Source organism: Rissa tridactyla, chromosome 5 (genome assembly GCF_028500815.1).
Source record: "Rissa tridactyla isolate bRisTri1 chromosome 5, bRisTri1.patW.cur.20221130, whole genome shotgun sequence".
Taxonomy (NCBI): Eukaryota; Metazoa; Chordata; class Aves; order Charadriiformes; family Laridae; genus Rissa; species Rissa tridactyla.
The window spans coordinates 58,686,015-58,708,576 of NC_071470.1; the positions used below are offsets into that span (position 1 = coordinate 58,686,015).

Genomic DNA, 22,562 nt, shown 5'->3' on the forward strand with positions numbered 1-22,562 from the left:
GACAAGGTACCTTGAAGCCCAGCATGGGTGAGGGAAGCCTTTGGATGTCAGTTTGAGGCTCCACAGAGCAATTTCTTTCATTAGCGTGCTTGAAAGCAAAACAAAGGAAATCCATCCGGAGCTTTCCCCAGTCCTGCTCAAAGAACACAAAGCCTTCAAAAACCCCTATGGTTGAAAAAATGTTATGACGGTTGCCAAGTCAGGCACTAAGAAGTTAGTAAATATTAAAATGGAGTCTTCTTTAATTCAGCTCTTTCATGCATGTAACTGGGGATTTAACTTTCAACTGAATAAACACCAATTGAGAATGCAAAATGTTATTATTATCGTTATCTCATTATAGTAATATGTTGCTCAAGAACATTTCCTCATGCAATGTGTGGGATATACTGCGCTCTGGGACATGGAAAATGTGACAAGGAGAATCTTGGCCAGAGGTCCCTTGGTTCACTTCAGGCAGAAGTTGCACCAGTGCTTTGAAGCTGTGTGATGTTACAAGAATGCTCACTCCAGAAAAGCCAGGAAGAAAATTAAGAAAACTATCTTCAGAGCAAGGTTTGAATGTTTTTTGATGGTTGCTTAATATTATATAATGCTTTATAATAGTTCTGTATTAGTTCTGTATGATGTGAATCAAGTGCCTGAACAGAGCTACCTTGTGTCATGATAGATAGCCCAAGTGGAGAGATCGATGTGAGGCTGGTACAGATGACTCAGGACGGGTAGGAGATCAGAGCCCTTCTGCAACAACTGGACGAAGGGGATGTCCCAGGTAGCCCAAGTGACACTCAATATCTGTGTTCATGTGCCTTGTTGCTACTCTGATGATTACTGTTCTGCTTCGTGAAAGGAATGTGTGAATGGACAAAGTTACTATGAACAGGTTTTGTGTGTGTTTGTTTGTTTTAAGGGGAGCGCTTAACTATGGGATTGAGTTTTCACAAGGAAAGGACTCACTTTATCGGTCTGAATAAACCGAGAGGTCTTAAACCAAGCCCTTAAATATGGGCTGCTCTTATACACTGCAAACAAGATTGACACAATGTCTTCATCTTCCTTTGTTTCCCCTCACTGTAATCAAAGATGTGGTTTCAAGAGGAATCAGTTTGGTAACTTGTAGATACATACACACTGTACCCATCCAGCTGTCCCACAGGCTAGTGACAGACCAGTCACCATGGCAGAATAAATTAGTTTGTGTTTATACCCACTTTGCCTTGCTCTTGGGTTTGGTGATCCATGGTTAATATTAGAATTTTCTGTTCTCTTTTTAAAACTGATAATTTATGCTAACGCGGACAGCAAAACAGTGCAAAGTGGTTTTTTAAGGTTTACTAGGATGTGTTGAAATACATGTTTGACTTTAATCTTGTAAGCATACTGGCCATAGGTTTTAACTAACTTTCAAATCTAGACAAAGAAATTTCAGGCTTTCTTGGATGTTAGAATCTGTAAAATTGTTTTGTTGAGATAACAGCTTCCCATCACAGTTTTACACTTCTAGACTATCCAAAATATTGGAAAATCGGGTGCAAGGCTAGGAGGATGATTCCCCCCTTTTCTAGGAACAGAACTGAGGAAACTATTGGTGGTTTTGTTGCATTTTTCATTGCATTTTTCAATGTTGGTACCTGTGTTTTCACATTAATTCCTGCACTAAGTTTCTGTTTTCTCACAAGCAAAGAGTTTAATGTGGTTCAGATAAAACCCAACTCATTGAAATGAGCCACATAACATTTCCAATGGTTTCATTTTGCTTTGAGTCAGGTGTCAGATCAATTTCCCTAGCACCAGACAATGTTGGGAAGACCATATGCTTTGAGAACTGGAAAACATTGATTTATTTTACATGTCCAATTAGTTCCATAAATTAAACAACTGTGTTCAGGTATGTAATACAGCACTGCTCCTTTCAAAGCTGAGGAACCTGTAAAAACCTTGTAAGAACAGGACCTTCATTTGAAAAAGGTGCTTGCTTTAAAGTGATTAAAAGCCACTGGAAAGATTCCCATTGATGTTGGGGCGAGTTTGTTGCAAAGGATCACATATTTATATTTCAACAAAAATTAGTCCTCTATTTGTGGTGTTTTGGTTGTGGGTTTTTTTTTCCCTGTTTTGTTTTTTACCTCCACGGGAACATTTCTGCTGGTTTTGTTAGTCTGTTTCTTTTAAATGAAGCTGTGCCTCGACTGTCTCTCATTAAGTGTCTGAAAAACGCCAACATCAAACAATTATGCTGTAACAAGAGGCGGTGTCAGAGATGTAAAAACATACCGCACCTAAAACATTTGGTTTTCCCTTTGGGGAAAACTCGTGCGGTTTTGTCAGTGTAAAAATATTCCCCCGGTTGCAGATCAAGCCAATCAGCCTCCTCCTCGCGAGGGTGAAGGTTGCCAGGCCAAGCACAAGCAATTAGCTGCGCGGCGCTCACGCGGCCGGTGGCTCCGTCCCCGGCTGATTGCCCTGAGCTCTACTGCTGCTCGTAATGCAAATTGTATCCGGTCCCCCGGTAATCGGGATCAGCGCTGCCTTGTCCGTCCGCTCGCTGCTCATGCCCCCTCCACGCTGAGATAATGGTTTTGGTGGGCAATCAGAGAAGATGCCTTCTTGACTCATCTCTCATAATAGATTGTCCTCCTCGGGCAAAATTGAATAACCCCCGACATGGCCTGGAGGCAAGCAGTACGAATTCAATAAGTCTGCAGGGTCAACGTCCTGTCATTTTTGGCAAGCAAGTAATTATTCTGCACTAACATTCAGTAATGGGAGTAGGAAACTGCGGGAGACACCTTCCTCTTTACCCAGAATAGCCACCTTAACAGGATATTCCTCTATAAGTAATTCTGCCTCATTCCAATGCCCCTTGCCTTCAGGTTCGCTTTTCACGCGCGTTTCATGTATGTATTCTGCAGAGGCTTTTTACCAACAGCATCTGTGGGAAAGTTTAACAACTTCACTGTCTGTTGTTTAATATTTTCCACTTTTATGGGTTACAGTTGTGCTGTCTATTTGCTTTTACTGATTTGTGAAAGATTTATTATAAACCAAATACAGCTGTTCTCTCCTTTCATAAACTGAAACTATTTTGGCAAAACCTATTTTCCACTATGAAAATAAATTTTAAATTGCTTCCCTCACCCAGCTTTCCAAGCATGAGCATCCAGTTGTTATTTAGTGGTGCAGAATAGGTGCCAGGGTGGTTGTAGGCTCACTTAAGGGAAAGAAAATGCCTATGTTTCAAAAATAAACAGCAGAAATGTTTTTTCTCCTTCCACCCCTCTTTTCCAGGGGATTTAATATTATTATCTGCAGATCTCAAGAGTTATGAATTATAATATAAAAGACTTCTGCAGATTCAAACCATTTTTGCACTCTGATTTTGCATTTGTACTCAGGATTGTACACGTTTTATTTAGATACTTAACCTTTACCTTAAAATAATATTATTATCAACCTTCTAATATAATTCAATATTTTTTCCATGGAGCTTAAAATAGCTTACTCTGAAGGGGCACACATTTCACTGGGTCAGTTTCCACTGTCAAAATTTGGATCAGTGCAGTATTCCCTGTCATTTTGAAAGGGAATATTAAGTTCTAAATTCTTCAAGAATATTTTTCTGTGGATTATAATATCCTTTCCCCCTTTACTAAACTGGAAAAGTTATAATTTTGCATTTTTTAAATGAAGTAAGAAATAGAAGAACACGGATCCTTCATTAATACTACTGCTTGTATCTACTCGTTTGGTACTTTTTTCCCGTTTTAGGTTTGGTTTGCTGTTTTTTTGTTGTTTTTGTTTTTTGTTTTTTGTTTCCCTAGAATTAAATGTGTTTTACTGCATGAAAACTATTGCTTTAATCATTGAAAGAAACCTTCATCTCTTCTCTCTTGAGAACAGTGCACATACAGTAATGAAGATCCTTGTATAATGGCAGAATAAGCACTTTCTATGACTGATTGATGATTGATTATTGTAGGGCTGTCTCCCTGTAGCAGCTCATCACGATGCTTTTCTGACGAGCAGCATTCATTCCCAACACAAGGAATTTGGTTTGATCTGTACTGGTTCTGCTTACTAGCTGGGACAAAACTTAGGCTGATATTGCCCATATTGAGCTGCCAGTTTTGATTTAAAGTGTACGAAAATCCTGTGCTAATAATAGAACCCATTTTTTTGTGAAATGCATGTCATTTTTTGGTGCTGCTTTACCATCTTGCACCAATAGTGATTGTTTTTCCTTCCTTCCTTCCATGCTTTTAACATGCCATTTGCAATACAGCTTCAATATGATTTAATTTACCGTTGGAATGTTCTCCTCATTACTGCATTGACAGCCCCGCGTAAGATCCATCTCCACTTGTTCGTTTGCCCAGCTTGGCTCCGTGCTGCTTCAGCTTTTGGCTTGTGGAGGGATTTTTTTTTTCCCTAGTACAAAGTTACCTTTTCTACTGCTCCAGCCAAAGCACCCAAGATTCATGGTGCTTGCACTAAAAGCTTACAAATGCACATATTTGGACCAGGAAAAGGTTTCTTTGCGTGTGCCACTTCATTGCAAAAGAGGAATGGTTTTCTGTAGGGATCTGGACTATTGGGAACCACAACAAAGGAGGGGTGTAATTCATGGAAATAAAATTGTGGAATTGTTCTGGGCTACTGTGATGGCTTTCTTAGATGCAGCTCCATGTGTGTGTCTTGGACCCCTCTGTAGCATGTAATGCACAAGCCATCGATTTTTTAGGCAGAGCAAATCACTGATTTCAACTTCTGCTCAAAAACTGTTGGCATAAGAAGACCTAAAGAAAGAAATACACTTTCCTTAGTACAGGGGTACTAGAAGGAAGACTGTCTTCATTGCCTGTGGCCAGGAAAACTATGTTTAAAATGTGTCTTTCTGAACCTTTTATGTTTTACCTAATGATATGACTAAATTCTAATCCATGGCTTGTGATTTCAATGAAATTATATCAGTTTTGCCACCCTGTACAGAAATATTTAGTTTTTTTATATATAATACAATCACATGTACTTGTACACGTACAACTATGTCAGTGTTTTCTTTCAAAGTGTGTTTAAAATGTATTTTTTGGAAGCCAGAGAATGCTGAAAAAGGCTCGGCAGTTGTAAAATAAATGAATGCTTAACCCAAAGCTTATAAACAGGCACTGAACTTACTGTTCTAGCCTTCTTATCTTCTGTGCTTTCTAAAGCCTGTTTAACTTATATGTACTGTATTTTACCTCAGGCTTTTGAAGGTATTTAGTTTTAAATCAGTTTAAATATGACAGACAAAAATTAGGACCTCATCCTGTAAATCCTTATTTGCTGGACTTGTCTTTATGTGCCTTAATTTTCCCATTGATAAATGAATGCATGTACAGTGCTTTGAAATACCTGGATGGTTAGTATTGACCTAAAGTGACTACTCATGTGCAGAAAGGTTGCAAGGTCAGCGTCTTTTATTTTTTTTTGAAAAGAAACTTAAGTTTGAGTACAATGCACTGGGTTTTTTTGCATATATTTTACACAGGCTGTGCTGAATAAAAAACTGAACTTCACACAGTGTGCTTTTAGCTTTAGTCAGTGCATAAACGTTACTGACAGTAGCAAAATGCTTTTTTTATTTGAATAGAGAATAAAGAAAGTAGGCTTGTAAAAACTGTACTTTATCATTTGTTGGCACAGAGTTTCAAGCCTTCTTGTTCCCCTCTCCCAGCTGTCTCTCCTTGCTTCTGCTTTTATTTAGTCCAAAATTCCTTCTGTTTCTTAAATGTGTGTTTGAACATCAACAATTAATGTCCTTTGAATTGTTTGGGTTTGCTTTTGTTTGTCGTACTAATGCTACTGTGAAACATTCCAGTTTTAAAACTAAAGGCAATACATTATTCCAGAAATCTGCTAGTGAGCCTAACGTTTTTTTTATTTATTATTTTAATCTTTTCCTTGCTTTTTGTAATAGCCAAGTATACCAAAAACTCAATAGAAGAACAGTTGAGTTCTTCAAAATTCATGCGTTCAAAAATGAGTACAAATTCCACAGGACTTTGTCATAAAAAAATCTCGTAACATCTGCTCCAAGAGACAGATACAAGGGACGCAACAAGCTGCCTGGTAACCACCAAAGACAAAGGTGCCAGCAAAGCAGAAGGAGCCTCGTGCAAGTCAAGCATTCAAAGCCAGGTTCTCATCCGTCTCTCTTGTGTGGGCGCAGAGAGGAGGGACAAAGTAATGTCTGCGTCACCAAACTTCCTTTCTTAGGGGGACGTTGGTCAGGAGTGTAATATTATTTTCTGGCATAAATTTTTTCTCACAGATGTGTTTAGGTAGTTACACAGGAGGTGATTTCCCATTGATGTCAGAGATGAGGAGGTAAAAGGCAATAAAAGTGAGCTAGTTCTGCACTGAGACAGCATCCACCTTAAATAAGTAACTGCAGAAAGATGTGTTTTCCTTAAGCTCTGCAAGTGGAATTCATATAAAAATGAGTAAATATAAATATAAAAGCATGCATTATAGTTAACTCTCCAAACGATATGGGTAGGTGGGGTAAGCAGTGTTATGCATGACTGTGGGCCAAAGTCATCACTAGGGGACAACAATTTCCTGGCTTTGTATTATTATTTCTGTCTGACATGCTGTGTGTCATCTGTATGTCTCCCTCTCATTTCCTATGACTGTTTCTTTTCCTTCCTGCTTTTAGCTCTTGCTTGTTTGTTTAGATTGCAGGGGTTTGGGGGTTGGGTTTGGTTTTTTTTTTTTCAGTGACCAGAATTAGTTTACAAAGAAAGTATAAAATACCATCTTAAGACATGATTTTTATTTCACTTGGCTTTGTTTCTCCCCTTACCCCCCATACTTCCTTGCTGTTGCTTGTGCTTTTTTTATGTCATGTTCCAGAAAACTGCAATGAAGCATGTTTAATATGAAATATCTAAAGCCTTCTTAGGTTCTTTTATTATTGTTGTTCCTATTATTATTGTTTATTACTGTTATTGTTATTTCTTTTTGCTACCATCATGAATCAGAGACCAATCATGGGCCAGGAACCTGTTTGACTACTTGCTGTACCAATAGAGAACGAATCCCTGCAGTCGAACATTTCCCAAATACTAGAAGAGAGAAAATGGGTGGATGCAGGGCAGATGCAGAGGAGGAAGCACTGGGAAACAAGGATCAGCACCCTGTGCAGTTGTAGAGCATACCCCCAAAATAACTGTTGTCAAGGAGAGATTTAAAGATGGATTGGAAGGAGGTTAAGGAAGTAATTTCACAGGCAGTTATGGGTAACTCTACGTGCAGCATGGTAGAAAGTATGAAGATAGGTATTTCTATGGCTAACAGGAATACGAGAGAGGCTGGAGCTGGGAGCAGACTGAAGACCCAAGGCAGAAGTCAATCATTTGATAATGAATGGACATGGGTGATGGTGAAGAGTTCTGAAAGCAAAGTCAAAGAGCTTATGTCTGACACTGCAGAGAAGGTGAATGCACAGAGAAAGCAGCCATTGGCAAAGCATTGAGCTAGGAAAATTATCTTAGCAGTAATACTCTTCTGGATGGATATTTGTTGGTCAAACTTGCATTTGCTTTGTCCAAGGATATGGTTGATACCCAAGTTTCATTGTACAGGCAGATGGTGAAGACTGCATCCTAACTATGCATCACAGAAAGCAAGTATAAGACTTGAATGTAAAGAAGAGATATCTAGGATAAAATACCCTGCTCAAAGCTAAGAGGTGAAAAAAATAGAAAGGGGGATCTTGATTTTAGCCGTATTGAGATGATGGCTTGTCATATCAGAGACAATGTCAGAATAACAGAGTTAAATTTCAGTTTGGCTGGCAGCTCTGAAGCAGAAAGGTAGATGTGTGCCAACAGCCTGGAGAGATTACATGCATTTATTTTAAATGGAAGGATAAGATCAGCCAGTGATAAGGTGTGAAATATAGAGAAAATGAGACTCGAGGAAAGGTTTAACGAGGCTCTCCACAGAAAGCTGTGAAAAAGGATGAGAAAGCTCCTGCCAAGGAGGACAACCAAAGGAAAAAAACCAAAGAGATAAAAGAACCAGGTACAGAGGAGGCACAAAAGCTAGAAGGGCAGAAGAATTGCTCAGGATCAATGGAATCAAAAGCTGAACAGTTGGTGACATCTTGCTGCGTCCAAGATTGGGCTGGGAAACATTAACAGCTGCAATACACAAGTTCCACAACACGTGTAGGAAGTCACTTACCTGACCTCGTTTATGACTCTTCAAGGATATTCATACATTGACAAGCAGCCAAGCTGTGTGAACAGATGATACCAAACTCCTTGCTGGTACAGGTGTCGGGGACCTATGCTGACCAGTATAAATCAAAGTCATCTCTGCGATGCTTTCAACTTACTTCTGCGATTGTAATATCCTATTACTTCCAACTGTGATTGGCAAAGAGTTCAAATAGAGGTAGGTGGCTGTAATCTACCATAAGCCACAAGAACTGATTTTGACAAGGGTAGATATTGTCTCCCCTATTTTATCCCAGTGTCGAAATAGAAAAAAATAATACCAAAGCACAATAATTAAATGCCACAAGAGGTTATTATTTTCTCAATATTTGGCATCCACCCCACATCTTTCCCTTTTATTTTCTCATTACAACTTCTGTCCATTCCCTCATGAAATCCTTTTCTCCATAATTGACTCATCAACTAGCCATTTAATCAACTTGTATTCACCCTGTTTTCCACATACTGGTCTTGAACTGAGTCTAGGAATTTTACATGATGTAAGGATGAAAATTAAATGCTCAGAAGGTACTTTTAGAGCTTATCTAGGCTTCTAACTATCATTGGGCAATCAGACGGGCATTTGGGAATTTGGGTTAAAGATGAATGGGGAAGAAGAGCATAAAACTTGATGGCAGAACTACAAAGAGACAATCTTTGTTTTCTGTCTCTCTGCAGTGCCGTGCAACTCTTGCCGCTGCCTCCTGGTGGAAATAAGGTAAGGAAATCGTCAACCAGGAGCCATGGATTTAAACTGGTATTTCCCCCTTTTTGCAGAGACTCGATTTTAACTGAAATGAGGTTCGTGTAGTGACTCAGACATCTGATCCATCACAACAGGTCAAATAACATTTTTTATTCCCAAATTAAACATGTTTCTGAGTGAGAAGAAAAAAAATACTCTTGTGAAACTTATTCTTAAAAAATTTAGCTAGCTTCCTTTTGGAGGAGTAGAGTACACATGAGCAATATCACAAATCTCATAGACGGTTTTATTTTTTAAAACCACACTCAGTGGCACATAATAACTTTCCATTGACAGATTTGCCCACTAATTTCTTAGAAAATACTCAATGTGTGTTTTTTTAGACATTGTGTGTATTCTTTTTTCTACTTTAAAAATAAAAATGTAGCAACACTAATGGGGAAGAATAAGGCAAAAAACTGTCATTACAGCCACATGTCTGAGTCCCCCATGCAAATACATAGTAATTACAGACTTAGCTTGTGGGAAAAGGGGATGGTTACTGTGTGCAACACTGTGATTAAAGCATCTGTTACTAGTCTGTTAATTTTTTTTAATGTAACTGTGGTGTACATGATCAGCATGATTTTTACTTCTCTCATGTTTGCAGAAAGGCTAAAAAAAGGCTAAACTGGATATAATGTCTATTGAGTCTCAGCTGGAATGCAGATTCAGCAACATTGAAGCTGGAAGAGAAATAAATGGTATTTAATACAGCTATTGGAAATGAGCTAATTTGGAACTTACATGGTGGGACTGAATAGATACAGGGCTGGGCTAAGCACGTTCTTGGTGTAAATGTGTGTGGACTCAACTTCACCTTAGTGACTTAAGGATCAGTTGTTCTCCGGCAATGTAAAATTCCTTGTCTTTTTAAAATTTGAAAATGTGAATCCAGTATAACCTAAACTGAGCTTAATTGTCACAAGTTGTGTAAGAGTTGTAGCACTTGCTGAACTGGCCACTTATCTGTTCAGTTCAGTTCCTCTTTTTATAAAGAGTGTGCTTGTCTCTCCTGAAGGAATGAAAAAGTAAAATGTAATATTCAGCTGGCTATGATGGGTTAGGATTTCCCCTAAAATCTCCCTTACTGCACTGAAAGGTATAGGTTCAGTAGTTACAAATCCATGGAAACGTTTGCCAGCTTTTGAAATCTGCACTCAGATTAATTTTATAAAGATGAAACCCTGCTTGCCGAATGGGTCATGCGTGGGTCCAGCACAGAAATAGTGAAAAACTCCCTTCACCAAACTTTAATAGTCAAGAAAGGCCATTGTCCGTTTTCTCACACATTTCCAAGTCCTATACTACAAACATATATTTGTTCTTTTCCTGTTTTTAAAAAGGTGCTGCTTATTGCTTCCAGTGTGTGGCCACCGAGTGGGAGTCAGAGCTCCAATTCAGCTGTTCTGCCTGCCCCTCCATCGCCTCATCCCTTGCAAGTACGTACATTTGCTGTCCTGGTTCATATGTCTCATTCTGATGGCAGAGATCTCTGTTCTCCTGCTTTACATGCTAGTGTGGTTTTTACTAGCTTGTTTGGCTTGTTTATATGACAGCTTATTCATTGGTTTGATATTTTGCTGTGTGCTTTATTTATGCAGTTGCCTGTTGGGGTCTGGAAAGGATTTCCCATAATGGTAGATTGGCTGGTCAGACTGGATTTTTCAGATTCCTCATAGCAGTGGTACTAAATGTTAGTGATTAAGTATAACCTTATGTCAGATATCAATAACAGTAACCAAGGCTGGTTCAATAATATGTCTAGGGGACCCTTCCTAAAATAAATAAAACATATGGTTCAAGCCTATACCTAAAGCTCCCAGGCTTTAGGGACTTAAAATTTAAGCCCTGTAGTCACCTTTACAGGTATTTCTTCCCCAGTTTCACTCTTGGGAATATGAAACCACAGGCACACAGAGTAACACAGATATTTATATTAAAAATGAAATGAAGCATACCTTGAATAATGCGGTGGAGGCAATACCAGCCTCTGATTCACAATTATTATTTGCCCCACTGACTGAGACCTAGTGAACATTTTTCATATCTAGAGGACATTTGTGCTCCTCTAGTTCATCCACCTCTCCCCTCACCATGAATTTTAGCAGGTTCTTGTCTGCCTGACCAGGCTTTAAGGGCTCTCCTCCAGCCCACGGTGTCTGTGGATGCCTGGGGACTCTCCCCCAGTGCCATGTCCCGAGTTTGGCTGCTGCGTTAGCTGGTCCTGCAGCATCCCTTGCTGGGGAGGCTGCTCCACCACCCCCCTGGCTGGTAGCATGGGGGGCAGAGTTAATCCCATCAGGAACAGACCCATCTTGTCCACATCAGTTCTGCACAGGGCTTTATCCAGAGTAAAAGAGGGGATCAGTGGACTGAAGCTATTTCTTGCTGTGTTCGTGTGGGCAGCTTTCCACAGGGTATGTGTCATCTAAAAATTACAGTCTCTTTTCTGACTGCAGCTAATGTACTGTACTGTTTTTCCTCCTAAAACACATAAAACATGCAAATACATGTACAGTCTGTTTTGTTTGCAAAGTCAAGTGCTCAAAATGTAGCAGTAGCAGAATTAAGGTTTCCTTGTATGTCACCAGAAAAAATATCTTAAAATATACGACCGCTGTCTTTAAATATGTGACCATGCACTACTTTTTTTCTACGCAATTCCCATTTAGTGCGTGACTTCAAATACTGGAGTGATAAATCGCCTAAAAGCTATTTACAGTGAATCATCTTTAAATGTATCTGGTGAAGCTGAAAGCATTTAGTATTTCTGGTGTTCTGGAATGCAACTCGCAACTCAAGGTAATTAAAAGGAGTTTTTTGAATGCTGGTTGGGCTTTGTATGGAAGAAACATTGATTGCTATTGCTGTAAATTGGACAAGAAAAGACAACTAATAGAACAGCCACTTAAAACGTACTCTGACTAATTAATGGCATAACAATAAGCAGGATGGCTGTAATGAATAATTAGAATAGTAGAACAGACCTTATATATCATCATGGATATCAACTTTATTCCTACCTTTCAGCCTTCACATACACAATGGCTACATAATAGGTAGGCTGTAACCCATTGCCGTACAACACATCTTTACCCTTAAAATGATGGTCTGTACGTGCAGTTTCTGATGGTAAACCGTGTAACTGTTTATATGCACTGTTAAATACAGTTAATATCCTATCTGAAAGATTTCCTAAGCCTGTTTATTGCTTTGCTGATAAGCAAACATTTTGACAGAGGGTATTTTGTGTTATATGTGCTTAACTTATTTCAAAATTAACCTATCGTTATGGTTTGTATAAAGCTTAAAATGTATACGTATGCAAACATACAAACATAGCTCTTGAAAATGTACCAATGGCATCGGATACCTAAACAGGTTATTTTCAGTGAGATAATTTCTTTCCATTATTTGGGGTACAATGTATAGTGAGTAAAAGAAAAAAAGGAAATCCTACTGTCAGATATCTAAAAGAAACATTTTTCACTTTTCAAATACAAATCAGTATTCAGTATTGAAAAATGGACTTTTTTACAAAACATAGCTGTATCATTCAGGGTTTTCAGAAAGAATTAAAAGTGTGCTGTAGCAAAGTCAGATACAGAAAAGTTATAATTATTTTAATGAAATATACAGCAATACAAAACATTTGTAAATGTACAATTGCTGCAATATGTCAGCCAACAACTTTTAAAGCAAGTGAAGAAAAGACACATTTTCTGTTGTTCTGTGGCAAAATCTTGTGATTCTGCCCACTTACTGTTTTTAATTCTCAGAGTTAACTAATTTGCACTGAGCGTCCAGACCTTTGCTGAAGAGTGGATGTGCAAACTTATTTATATGTGTTGGCAGCATCACCATCGTAAATTGCTTGAGCCATTGAAAAACAATAAACTAAACATGCTTCAAGAGGAACTAGTGCCTCTCATTGGTATTACCTCTTTCAAGATGACAGGAGACCTCAAGAGGCTTGAGAGTTCTTGGTTGTATGAGTTTGTGACTAATAGGTGGTTTGATGGGACGAGTGCTCACCACCTAGGGAAATTGAAGCATCTTTGAGCTCGATACCCTTTGTGTCTCATTCTTTTGTAGGTTATTGTTGTGAGGCCTGCGGGGACCTCTTTTACAGTTTGCATCCACAGACAATACACGATCAGCAAAATCTTTTTACTTTTACTGTTGTTATTGATCTGCTGCTATTCCGTGCTGTGGCTAATTTGCTTGTTAGCAGTAATTTTAAAAGGTAATTACAGTTTTATAGTCTGCCCAACTCTCATTTATTTATTTCTTGCCTAATTAAAAGTTACGATCTTAGCAGTGAAAGGCTTACTTTTTAGCAAATGAGGGACAGTTTGTTTCTTGAATTTTCATTTCACTCTTAATCTGAAGATTACTTTGAGGATAGGTTAAGACAACTGCAAAGTTTACTAAGACATTTGCATTTAGAAACCCGAGTCATACAAGGTTGAAAATAATGTAGTGACTTACCAAAGGTACACGAGAAACTCTTGGGCGTGCTAAACAGAGTAATAGCTTGTGAGAGATTTCATACTAGCAGAGACCACGAACTGAGGAACACATCATTAGAGTCTGCTGTGTGTCTTCTAAATTTTTCTTGACATCATATAAGGATGAGCTAAAAAGAGGAAGAAATATTATGGCCAAATTACATGCATTTTAAGTTGAATTAAGCTCATCTGAATGTCTGATGTGAGTCTGTCTAAATCCCCAGTCTTAAAATTGAGCTGGGTTTCTCTCTGAATTTGTCTTTCTAATGGAGCTAAAGAGCTGTTTGATTTTAGTATGACTAGAAATATACAGAAGTGAAACACATTTTGGAAAGGAGATGCGGGGGGAGGATGCTGGGAGGTTTCACACAGATTTAACCCTTCTCTGAGCCTCAGTCAACCCTAGGATAAATGGGTAGCTGCAGATTTGGGCCGGAGGGGCAAAAGCAGCCTCCGCTGTTCACAAGCAGGAGGGGAAATGCAAGATTCATTTTTTTTTTACTCGTACCAGTCCAATTCAGTTTGGGAGGGAGAGTTTTTCCCTGTAATTTCTGTAATCATCTTTCATGAAATTCCAATGTCTACCTCCAACAGTGGGAACCAGAGTCCTCCAATTTTAAAAGTTAACCATGTTTTATTTAAAAAAAACCCAACAAACCACAACAATCTGACTTGCACCTGGGATTTGGGAGCATTTGTATAGACCCATGTTTTCCCAATCCCTTAGCTACTTACCGCACTCTTGATCAGCTTCACAGCCCATGCCTGTGTCTGGGAAGGCACTAATTCAGCTGTATGACATTATTGGTGCCGTACCTAGCAAACCAGTGCACCAATGGTTTGAAATCATACCACCCATGTTTCTTATTCTGCTGTGTTCACTCCAAGACCTATAAACCTCCTGCTTTTCTCTTGAGAACAGGGATCCCAGGAATCTCCTGTGACCACATGCACTGGGCACACTAAAAAGCTGTGGGCTTCAGATGGAAAGCTCTGGTGTTGGTAACCTCCTGCAGGTGACCCATGTGTTTGTCTTAGCCCTTCTTTTTAAAAGCTCACAAAGGCATTGTGTTTATCCTAGATGTAACTCTCCACCGATATACCACGAACTGGTAAGTTTTATGTGCCAAGGAGCCTGTCAGAAAACATTTTGCTAGATAGGTTGGCTAAAGCCCAAAATGGAAAAACATGATGATCCAAGTGACCTGCCTGAGCACGGTTTTACAGGAGACTTGCATCAACCACCATCAGATAACAAAGTCTATTGTAATGCTTCAGTTACCTGCAGAAATATCATATTATTATATCATGTATTTACAGCTCTCTTAACATGACTGTCAGACTGAGGATTCCTGTTAGAGAAAGGAAAAGCCTCCCAAATTGGCATTTCTGCCTCTTATGTTGGAGAAGACAATCCCGACTGCTTGTTGGATATCCTCTGGTGGGAAGCCAGCAATCCAGCACAGCAACGAAGACTTGCATTCCGCTGCTGTGACTCCCCTGGAACCACTGAGGAGCTGCAACATACAGGTGATGTAAATGCTATTTCATGGCATTAAGACAGCACATCAGGAACAACTATGAGCCCCTCTGAGCACAGCGGGAGCTAAATTAGTCTGAATTAAACCTTGAGGGCTAGATGACAACCTTACAACCTTCTTGAGGGTAAGGGTCAGGGCGTTTTTATGTTGCCCCTGAAGCAATGTGGGAGGCAACCAACCTCCCCAAACCCCTGGCTCCCTCCCACCAGAGGGATGTGGTGCTCATACCTCACATTGCTGTACTCCTTGCTCACTCCCAGATCCCTGTCTTTGGTTTATGTTTGTTTCCTGAGAAGTTGCCTTTTATAGCAGAATTTGAGGTTAGAGTTAGGTTGATGGTTGGACTACATGATATGAAAGGTCCCTTCCAACCTAGGCGAGTCTATGATTCTGTGATTTTCATTAACAGCCAATTGCAGATGACTCAATACTGAAATTGATATGGGTTAAAATAAGTCTTGAAAAATGTCTGGCACATGGAGACCTCTTTGACTAGTTGGACCCTGTCAGTCACCCTGGCAGACTTCTTGGCTCTCAAATATGTGTTTTTACAACAAAAATAGTGAAAAAGAGACATCCACAACAAACAAGTGTCCAAACAAGCCCAGTTAGCCATTGTTAATTACTTGCGGTAGCTATTTGTTTTCAGTCCTTATCAGTCAGCTGGGGCTTGTTAAGCCAATAATCAGAAACTATTAGAAGTAACTGGCAGGCAAGAGAGACTTCTAGATGTCTTCACCCCTTCCCCCCCTTTTTTTTAAATAATGAAAATAAAGAGGGAAGAATAGTGCAGATCTACGTTTCCAATATTATTTCTCTTCTTATTTTTACGTTAAATTATAATTTATAGTATTGCCTGCCTTCCACATTTCTCTGAGAGCATTCCCTGTTTCTTGATACCTGCTTCTTGACTAGGTCTTACATCTGCTGGAGCTTGAAATCGCTGGAAACACAAAGTGTTTCAAATGGTATTTAGGAATTACGGTATGGGATTCAGTGAGACTTCAGATATTTTGTTAAAGTGAAATCTTGAGGATCCTCTGAATTGGATCCTGTGAAATTTGTAAAAATTCTGAATTTCATAAATGTTTCGTTCCTGTATCAGTTTCCATCTTGGGAGGCTGTTGGTCAAGTGTGTTTTGACTGTTTCTGTAAACTGCTTTTGCTGCAGTGATACAAGGAATTGTCCATCACTCCTCTGGGGGATTACCTTTTTTAGTCCTGTGTTTCAGCATTGTCTTGATGAGTAAGTGCGAATAGAGCAATTAAAATACATGCAATACTATGCTTTCATGGAATTGAGACATGCCTTTCCCTTGATCCCAAATTTCTAAGCAGTAGATAAAGATTCAGCCACTCAGCTCTCATTAAAGTCAATGAGTCAAAGGACACATGACATTTTGGCAATCTTATTCCAAATAGCTCCAGGATAAATTTTATGCACTGAAGCTGCTCAGGTGTTTTTCAGACCAGGATAATCTTTGTCTTAAAAAAAAAAAAAAAATCATTCCTCGCTTCATATCTGATTTAATGAGACACAACATAGGTTGATTTAATTGCATATCTGACAGCTAATTGACTCTTCAACATAACAAGGCACAATTTCAAGTAATAGATGTTAGAACAACCTTTGATTGTCTTTTGGCCTGACTCACATCCCAAAGAACACCTGGTCTCTAATGGGTAGGGTGAAGGCTTCTGGGTGAAACCATTATAGAGGACACGGGTCTACTGAGGGAAGCTCCATGGAGGGCAGAAACCAGAGGAGGATGGGAGAGATCCATAAGAAGCTGCCAGGAGTATAATCCAGCATCTGTAACTGTTCAAAGTCTAATACTACCCCAGTGAAATCAATAGGATTTTCTTGGGATGAATAATAACCAGTCCGATGATATTATTATGCTGATTAAGGGAATAGTCCTAGGAAACAGAGTCAAAAAGATTGCTGGCATCAGTGCACTAGCACTGGCGTATTCAAATACAGCAGCTATAAAAAGTTCCAGTAGAGCTAATAGTATCTGAATCTTGTTAATTTGGTTTATGATACACAAAAAAAATCACACAGAAGTATTTTGGTAAAAAGAAAGTACAAGATATTTAAAACGAGCTTTCCCACACCTGTTTGTAATGTTTGCGTGCACTCTGCCCTGTATAAACCACAAACTTTCTTGCTTGTGTAACCATAAATGGTTTTTTTTCACATTTGGGATGGTGTTTTCAAATTTTCAAATCCTTCAACTTCAGTAAACCACTTGTTGAACCTTACTCACTTACTGCCTCCATGAAGTTCAGAGGTAGATCAGACCAACTTCAATTTCTGAGGAAATTGGGTTTGATATTCTGGTTTTGGGAAACCTTGTGGAGATGAACCAAAGCCACAAATGTCAGCTCACATCTAATTCCCCCAAAGTTCAAAGAGATTCTGATCTGCTGCCGAGAACCTGTCTGCTCAAAATTCAGGCTGGTCTTTTATTCGTATCACACCCCATAAATGTAAGTCACAGCAGCAATTTCAATGTACTTACGGTATGTGTAATTGGTTCCTAAAGCCGCCTGCCACTGGAAACAAGCATATTAAATTCAGACTTACAAAATTCTTAATGTCCAATCCCTGTTTTGGTGGTGGTTTCTTTTGTTTTGTTTCTCCCCTAGAAGCAGTTGATGTTGGTTTCCTTTCCAGTATAGTTAATAAAGAAAAAACATCTTTAAAAGTCCATGTCATTAAGATGTCAGGAAATCTATAAGAGGCATCTCTTCTTGTAGACCAGATTTAAGAAGAATTAAAACTGAAACCTTCATAATGACTCTCTAAGTCTCTGAGTAGTTAAAAAAAAAAAAAAAAAAGAAAAAAAAAGAAAAAAGAGAGAGTGAAGGGGAGAATTGTTTTTTTTCAGATGTCAGTATGAAAACTAACATTTTTTTGCAGCACTGTGTGGAATACTGTAGTTATATTTAAAAAAAAAAATCAAGTAGCGGAGGACATTAAAACTACCAGAAAACCTTATCAGAATAAATGTTCTACATGTTTTGTAAAAGATGTATTAATCTCATCTCACAGGAGCTGTCACTGTTACAACTAACCCCGGAGCTGTAAAACGAGCTGTAAAACGGATTTGATTCCAGAATATTACAAGTTCTGTCATTATAGGTAAGATTAACAACGTGGCCTGATGGAGGTCTACTGCTCTTAGTGATGCAAGGATGTCTAGGACAAGAAACAGCTTTGTAATTATAGCTGTCTTAGTGGTAACAAAAGGGCAAAAGGGAGCACATTGAAATAATTATGGATAATAGAGAGATGAATGCTCTGAGCAAGGTAGTAGTAAAATAATTTAATGGGGACAGGTTATGGAAAGGGTTATGTCCAAAGTAAGTTAGCGGTTTTAATGCTGGAATAAAGTTGTAATGTATTTTTCCATGGCCAAACAATAAGCTAGAGCATTGCATGATCAGTGAGATTTCTCTTCAGAGCTTTTAGCAGGATTATTGTACAGGCTCCTGTATATTTTCTCTTGTCATCTATGCCTTTGGGATGGAAACACCAACGTACTCGCATGTGCAGACAATGGGAAGTGCATCACATGGTGGGACTTTGGGACAAATGTTATTTTCTGCCCAGTTTCTTTGCAGGCTGAAGCCTAGTTTTGGGTATATTGCACGTATGATGTTTCCTGGCATTTGAATTAGTTTTACATAGATCAAATTCTTCAGTATTAGTAATTTATTTTTGTAGGTCTACTATGGAGAAAGTCTTTCTAGGTCTACTATGACTAAGTGAGTACATAGCTCTTCCTTCATTTACAGTGGTGTAAATTGGGAATGCAGGTCTGGAAAAGTGTTTAGGCAGTTGGCAAATGGGGGGCTAATTAAGCAGACACTGTATTCCCAGCCTTGAACCGGCACCCCCAAAACATGTGGTAACTTTGCCTTTGATTTCAGCAGCAGCAAGGACATCACTTTACTGGTTCTTGGTGGGCATTGTGATGGATCACAGGGACATCAGTTGGGGCACGGGAACTACCTCTGTTAAACAGTAGCCTCCATAACATATGTTGGGTTCCCGAAATCCACAAGTCTGCTTCCAGTTATGTACCTTTGCAGTCCGTTGACTGCCACAGGTGTGTTCAGCACTGTCGCAAGAAAGCACTCTGAAATTGGGACGTAACGTATCAGGATGCTTTCAAGTGCCAGCCTCCATTCAGCTGCTCATGGGAAGGACCAGGACAGGGAGGGAGGGCTCCAGGGTGAAATGGTTTTGGGAGGAAAGAGGCAGTGAGAGGTTGGATTGGCCATGCCGTGGAGGAAGCAAAGGGAACATGAACTACGCAAGGTAAAGAACGGGATCAAGAACCAGAGGCAGAGGATTTGAGAACTGGGTTTTGTATGGGTTTGCACTGGGGAAAGAACAAAGCTGCAAACCAATAGAAAGCATGTAATATACTTTTTTTCCCCCCTATACCGAGTGGTTGTAAAGTACAAGCCAAAATTCATAGTCTGAGTTGTCATTGCATTTCTTTAACCTTATTTCTTCAGCTCCTGTTAGGAAATCCCGTTACAAACGATATGACAAGAGACCAGAGAACGATGCAACTTTGAAATCTACTATTAATTAAACAGTGCTACAACTTAATGAAGCTTGTGGATGTTTTGCCAAAGTTTAAATTTCTCATTTGCACTATACCAGAAAGCTAAGGAGGAGTAGGATGAAATACGGAACACTATATTATCTGCGCTTCACCATACATATGACATTCATATGTTAGGCTTTTTCCTCTAATTGCATTTTTGCTTCTTCCTTCAGAAACAAAAATGCCTTGATAAAATGAAACTGATCCTTAAGAAACAGCATTTTCCTAAGAAATACAGTGTTCTTTTCCTCTCGCTGGCTTGCATTCATCTGGGGTTAGGTCATTGTGGTTGGTGTGATAATTTGGTTCATTTGTCTCCATGCACTTGCATACTTACACATAAGTTATGACTGCGGAAGCCACAAGTGTGTGGTGGGATGGAAAAATGTATTAGCCTTAAGTCTGCCAGGATCAGGTCCAATGATGCAGTTTCGTTTTGCTTTTGAAGATGAAGAGGCAATAGTAGATGTGAGAACATAGACATATTTCCACTCTAAAATGCACAAATCGTAACAGGGAATCCTGGAGAAAGGTTCCTCTGAGACAAGTCTACAGGTCATGGCTCTGTGAAAGAGCAATTATTATCTAAGCAGCTGGTATTGCCTCAAGACACAGTAGGGTTTCCTGAATATAGGACAGATCGAGGCCCCATTGGTTTCAGTGGCCTTTGTCCCTGGCTTCCATGAGTCTGGGTTAGACTTTAAGCAGGGAGTTCATTAATACAGGAAGTCTGTATTACTTTAAAATTAGTCCTTAGGAGATCAACTTTGATTTTGATTTTTCCTTAAACCAGCCAACACTACAAATATTTGGGAAAACACAGGAATGTCAGGAGTGAAATAGAGCAAGAAAAGACAATGGTAGACACAAAAATCTACAGCTGGAGAGAAAGGATGATTTTTCTCATGCATGTTGTTTTATGACAAAGGACCAGAGAAAGAGAATATTGGGCTGAATCTGTATCTTAAAGCAGTGACTATTGGGAACAGTTAATAACATTTTTGCTGTCACTTGTTTCTGCAGTCCATTCAGCTTGGTGTCTAGTAACAGGGCTATGATCTCTAAGAGCTTGCAGTCATTACGTCTGAGTTCAGCTTCCCAATCTGTACTGGTGTTAACAGGGATCACGAAGCTTAGGAGCTGAGGCAGCATTTTAGAAATAAAGTAGTGTCAGATTGCTGAGTGCATCGCTTGCCAGTTCTCAACAGTAAGTTGTTATGTTTTTAATTGTCAGCTGTGACTCCACTGGTGCTGGTGGTTCATCATGGCACTGGAATTAGGATGGACCACAAGTTCAGTCATATCTGCTGATCTGACAGACCCAAGAACAGAAAGAAAATGTGACATCTGAATACCAAGAAAACATGAGAATTAAGGAGAAACCTAGGAATTCTTCGTGTATAGTGTATAAATATGTAGGATTAATTTCTGTAGTGAAATAACTCCTTCTGTGTTCTCAGGTTCGTAATTCTTTATGCTAGTGTAAATAATCTGCATTAATAGATTGTGGGTTGGTTTGTTTGTTTGTGGGGAAGAATATTTCTCTTTAGGCACAAGAAATGCATCATGTGTCCTGACGTGAGATGCGGATGAAAGACAGGAGAATAAAATTCAGTTAAATTCAAATACCACAGTCAGATTACTAACTACTGCCAGGTCCCTTCATCACACGAGAAGCTCCAACAAGTATTAGTATGCACCAAGGGTTTTTCTGATATAGTGAAAACACTGATGCTGCCCTGCTGTGGTAATTTACACACAGTATATGGTGTAATGGACTTTGATTATGTATACACCTAATTCCCTTCCTGTGATGGACTGTGATCTGATCTACATTCATAATCCTTTTGTAATGCAGTGTGTGGTTGCTGAAGGTTAATTGATAGCAATTGACTAATAAGGTATTTTGTTATTGGAAACAGGTGGCACTCATTTGGAATGAAGACAGTACAGAAGAATTTGAAAACAGCGAAGCAAAGATATGGTTTATGGTTTATAATTGGAGGTACATGATTTAAATTGTATGCTCGGATACAACTTGTTATTGTGAGGAGGGACAGGACATCTTCAGCAATCTAGATGGCTTGGTTTTTCCTGCAGACCTTTTCAAGGCACAGGTTGTGTAAAGGACAATATTGTCTGAGAAAGAAACGCCACCAGTGACCACAGAAATACAGAAAAGTGGTGGGGACTAACTTAAAATGATATTAAAGAAATGAATGAGCCTAAGGTATGTATGAATGACATCAATTAACCGTTCTGTTTCTTTCTTTCCCTGCTACCCTGTCAGTATGTTGTGTATGCAAATTGTAGTACTACCAGAAAAGAAAAGTCTGTCTCCGTATGTCCAATAAACATTCTCCGTCTGACTCTTGGATTGCTGTAGACCAAGCTAGCCTGAGGTTTGAAACAACCCTATCTAAAACACAATGAACACATAATTGTATCTTATCACCCTCAGAATCAGTGTCTTAACCCTCTGCTTAATGTTTTAAGCTGTGAGGTTTATTTTAGAATCAGGTGCACAATTAGTCTGAGCGCGTGATTATTGTAGCAAAGCGATTTCTGTGTGCTGGCCAAATTACTTTAAACCCTTAGTGCTTTTATCATTGGATTAGTGTTTGGTGTTGAATAATTATATGGATATACTTCTCTTTTTGATATCATGCCCTCAAACTCCTTAGATTTTTGTTTTTGTGATACTTTGTATCTTTGACTATACTTAATGTATACTGTTTAGATGACTTTAATTTCGTCAGTAATTCCTTAATTAAACATTGACACAAACTTCAGTATTACACATATGCTTATGAGTTATTAATTCATATTTTGTGACTATAAGCAACTTTTGATTTATAAACCCAAAT

At 39.0% G+C, this 22,562-nt stretch overlaps 1 long non-coding RNA gene across 1 annotated transcript; it reads left to right on the plus strand.

Annotated features, from left to right (window-relative positions):
• The first annotated feature begins 353 nt into the window (after positions 1-353).
• LOC128910586 (uncharacterized) lies at positions 354-22,358 on the plus strand. The gene is made up of 9 exons (XR_008466777.1): positions 354-555; positions 671-772; positions 7,026-8,445; positions 8,946-8,985; positions 9,623-9,716; positions 10,359-10,454; positions 14,847-15,056; positions 18,126-18,215; positions 21,618-22,358. It is a non-coding gene; the product is annotated as an uncharacterized LOC128910586 (long non-coding RNA).
• Positions 22,359-22,562: the final 204 nt, after the last annotated feature.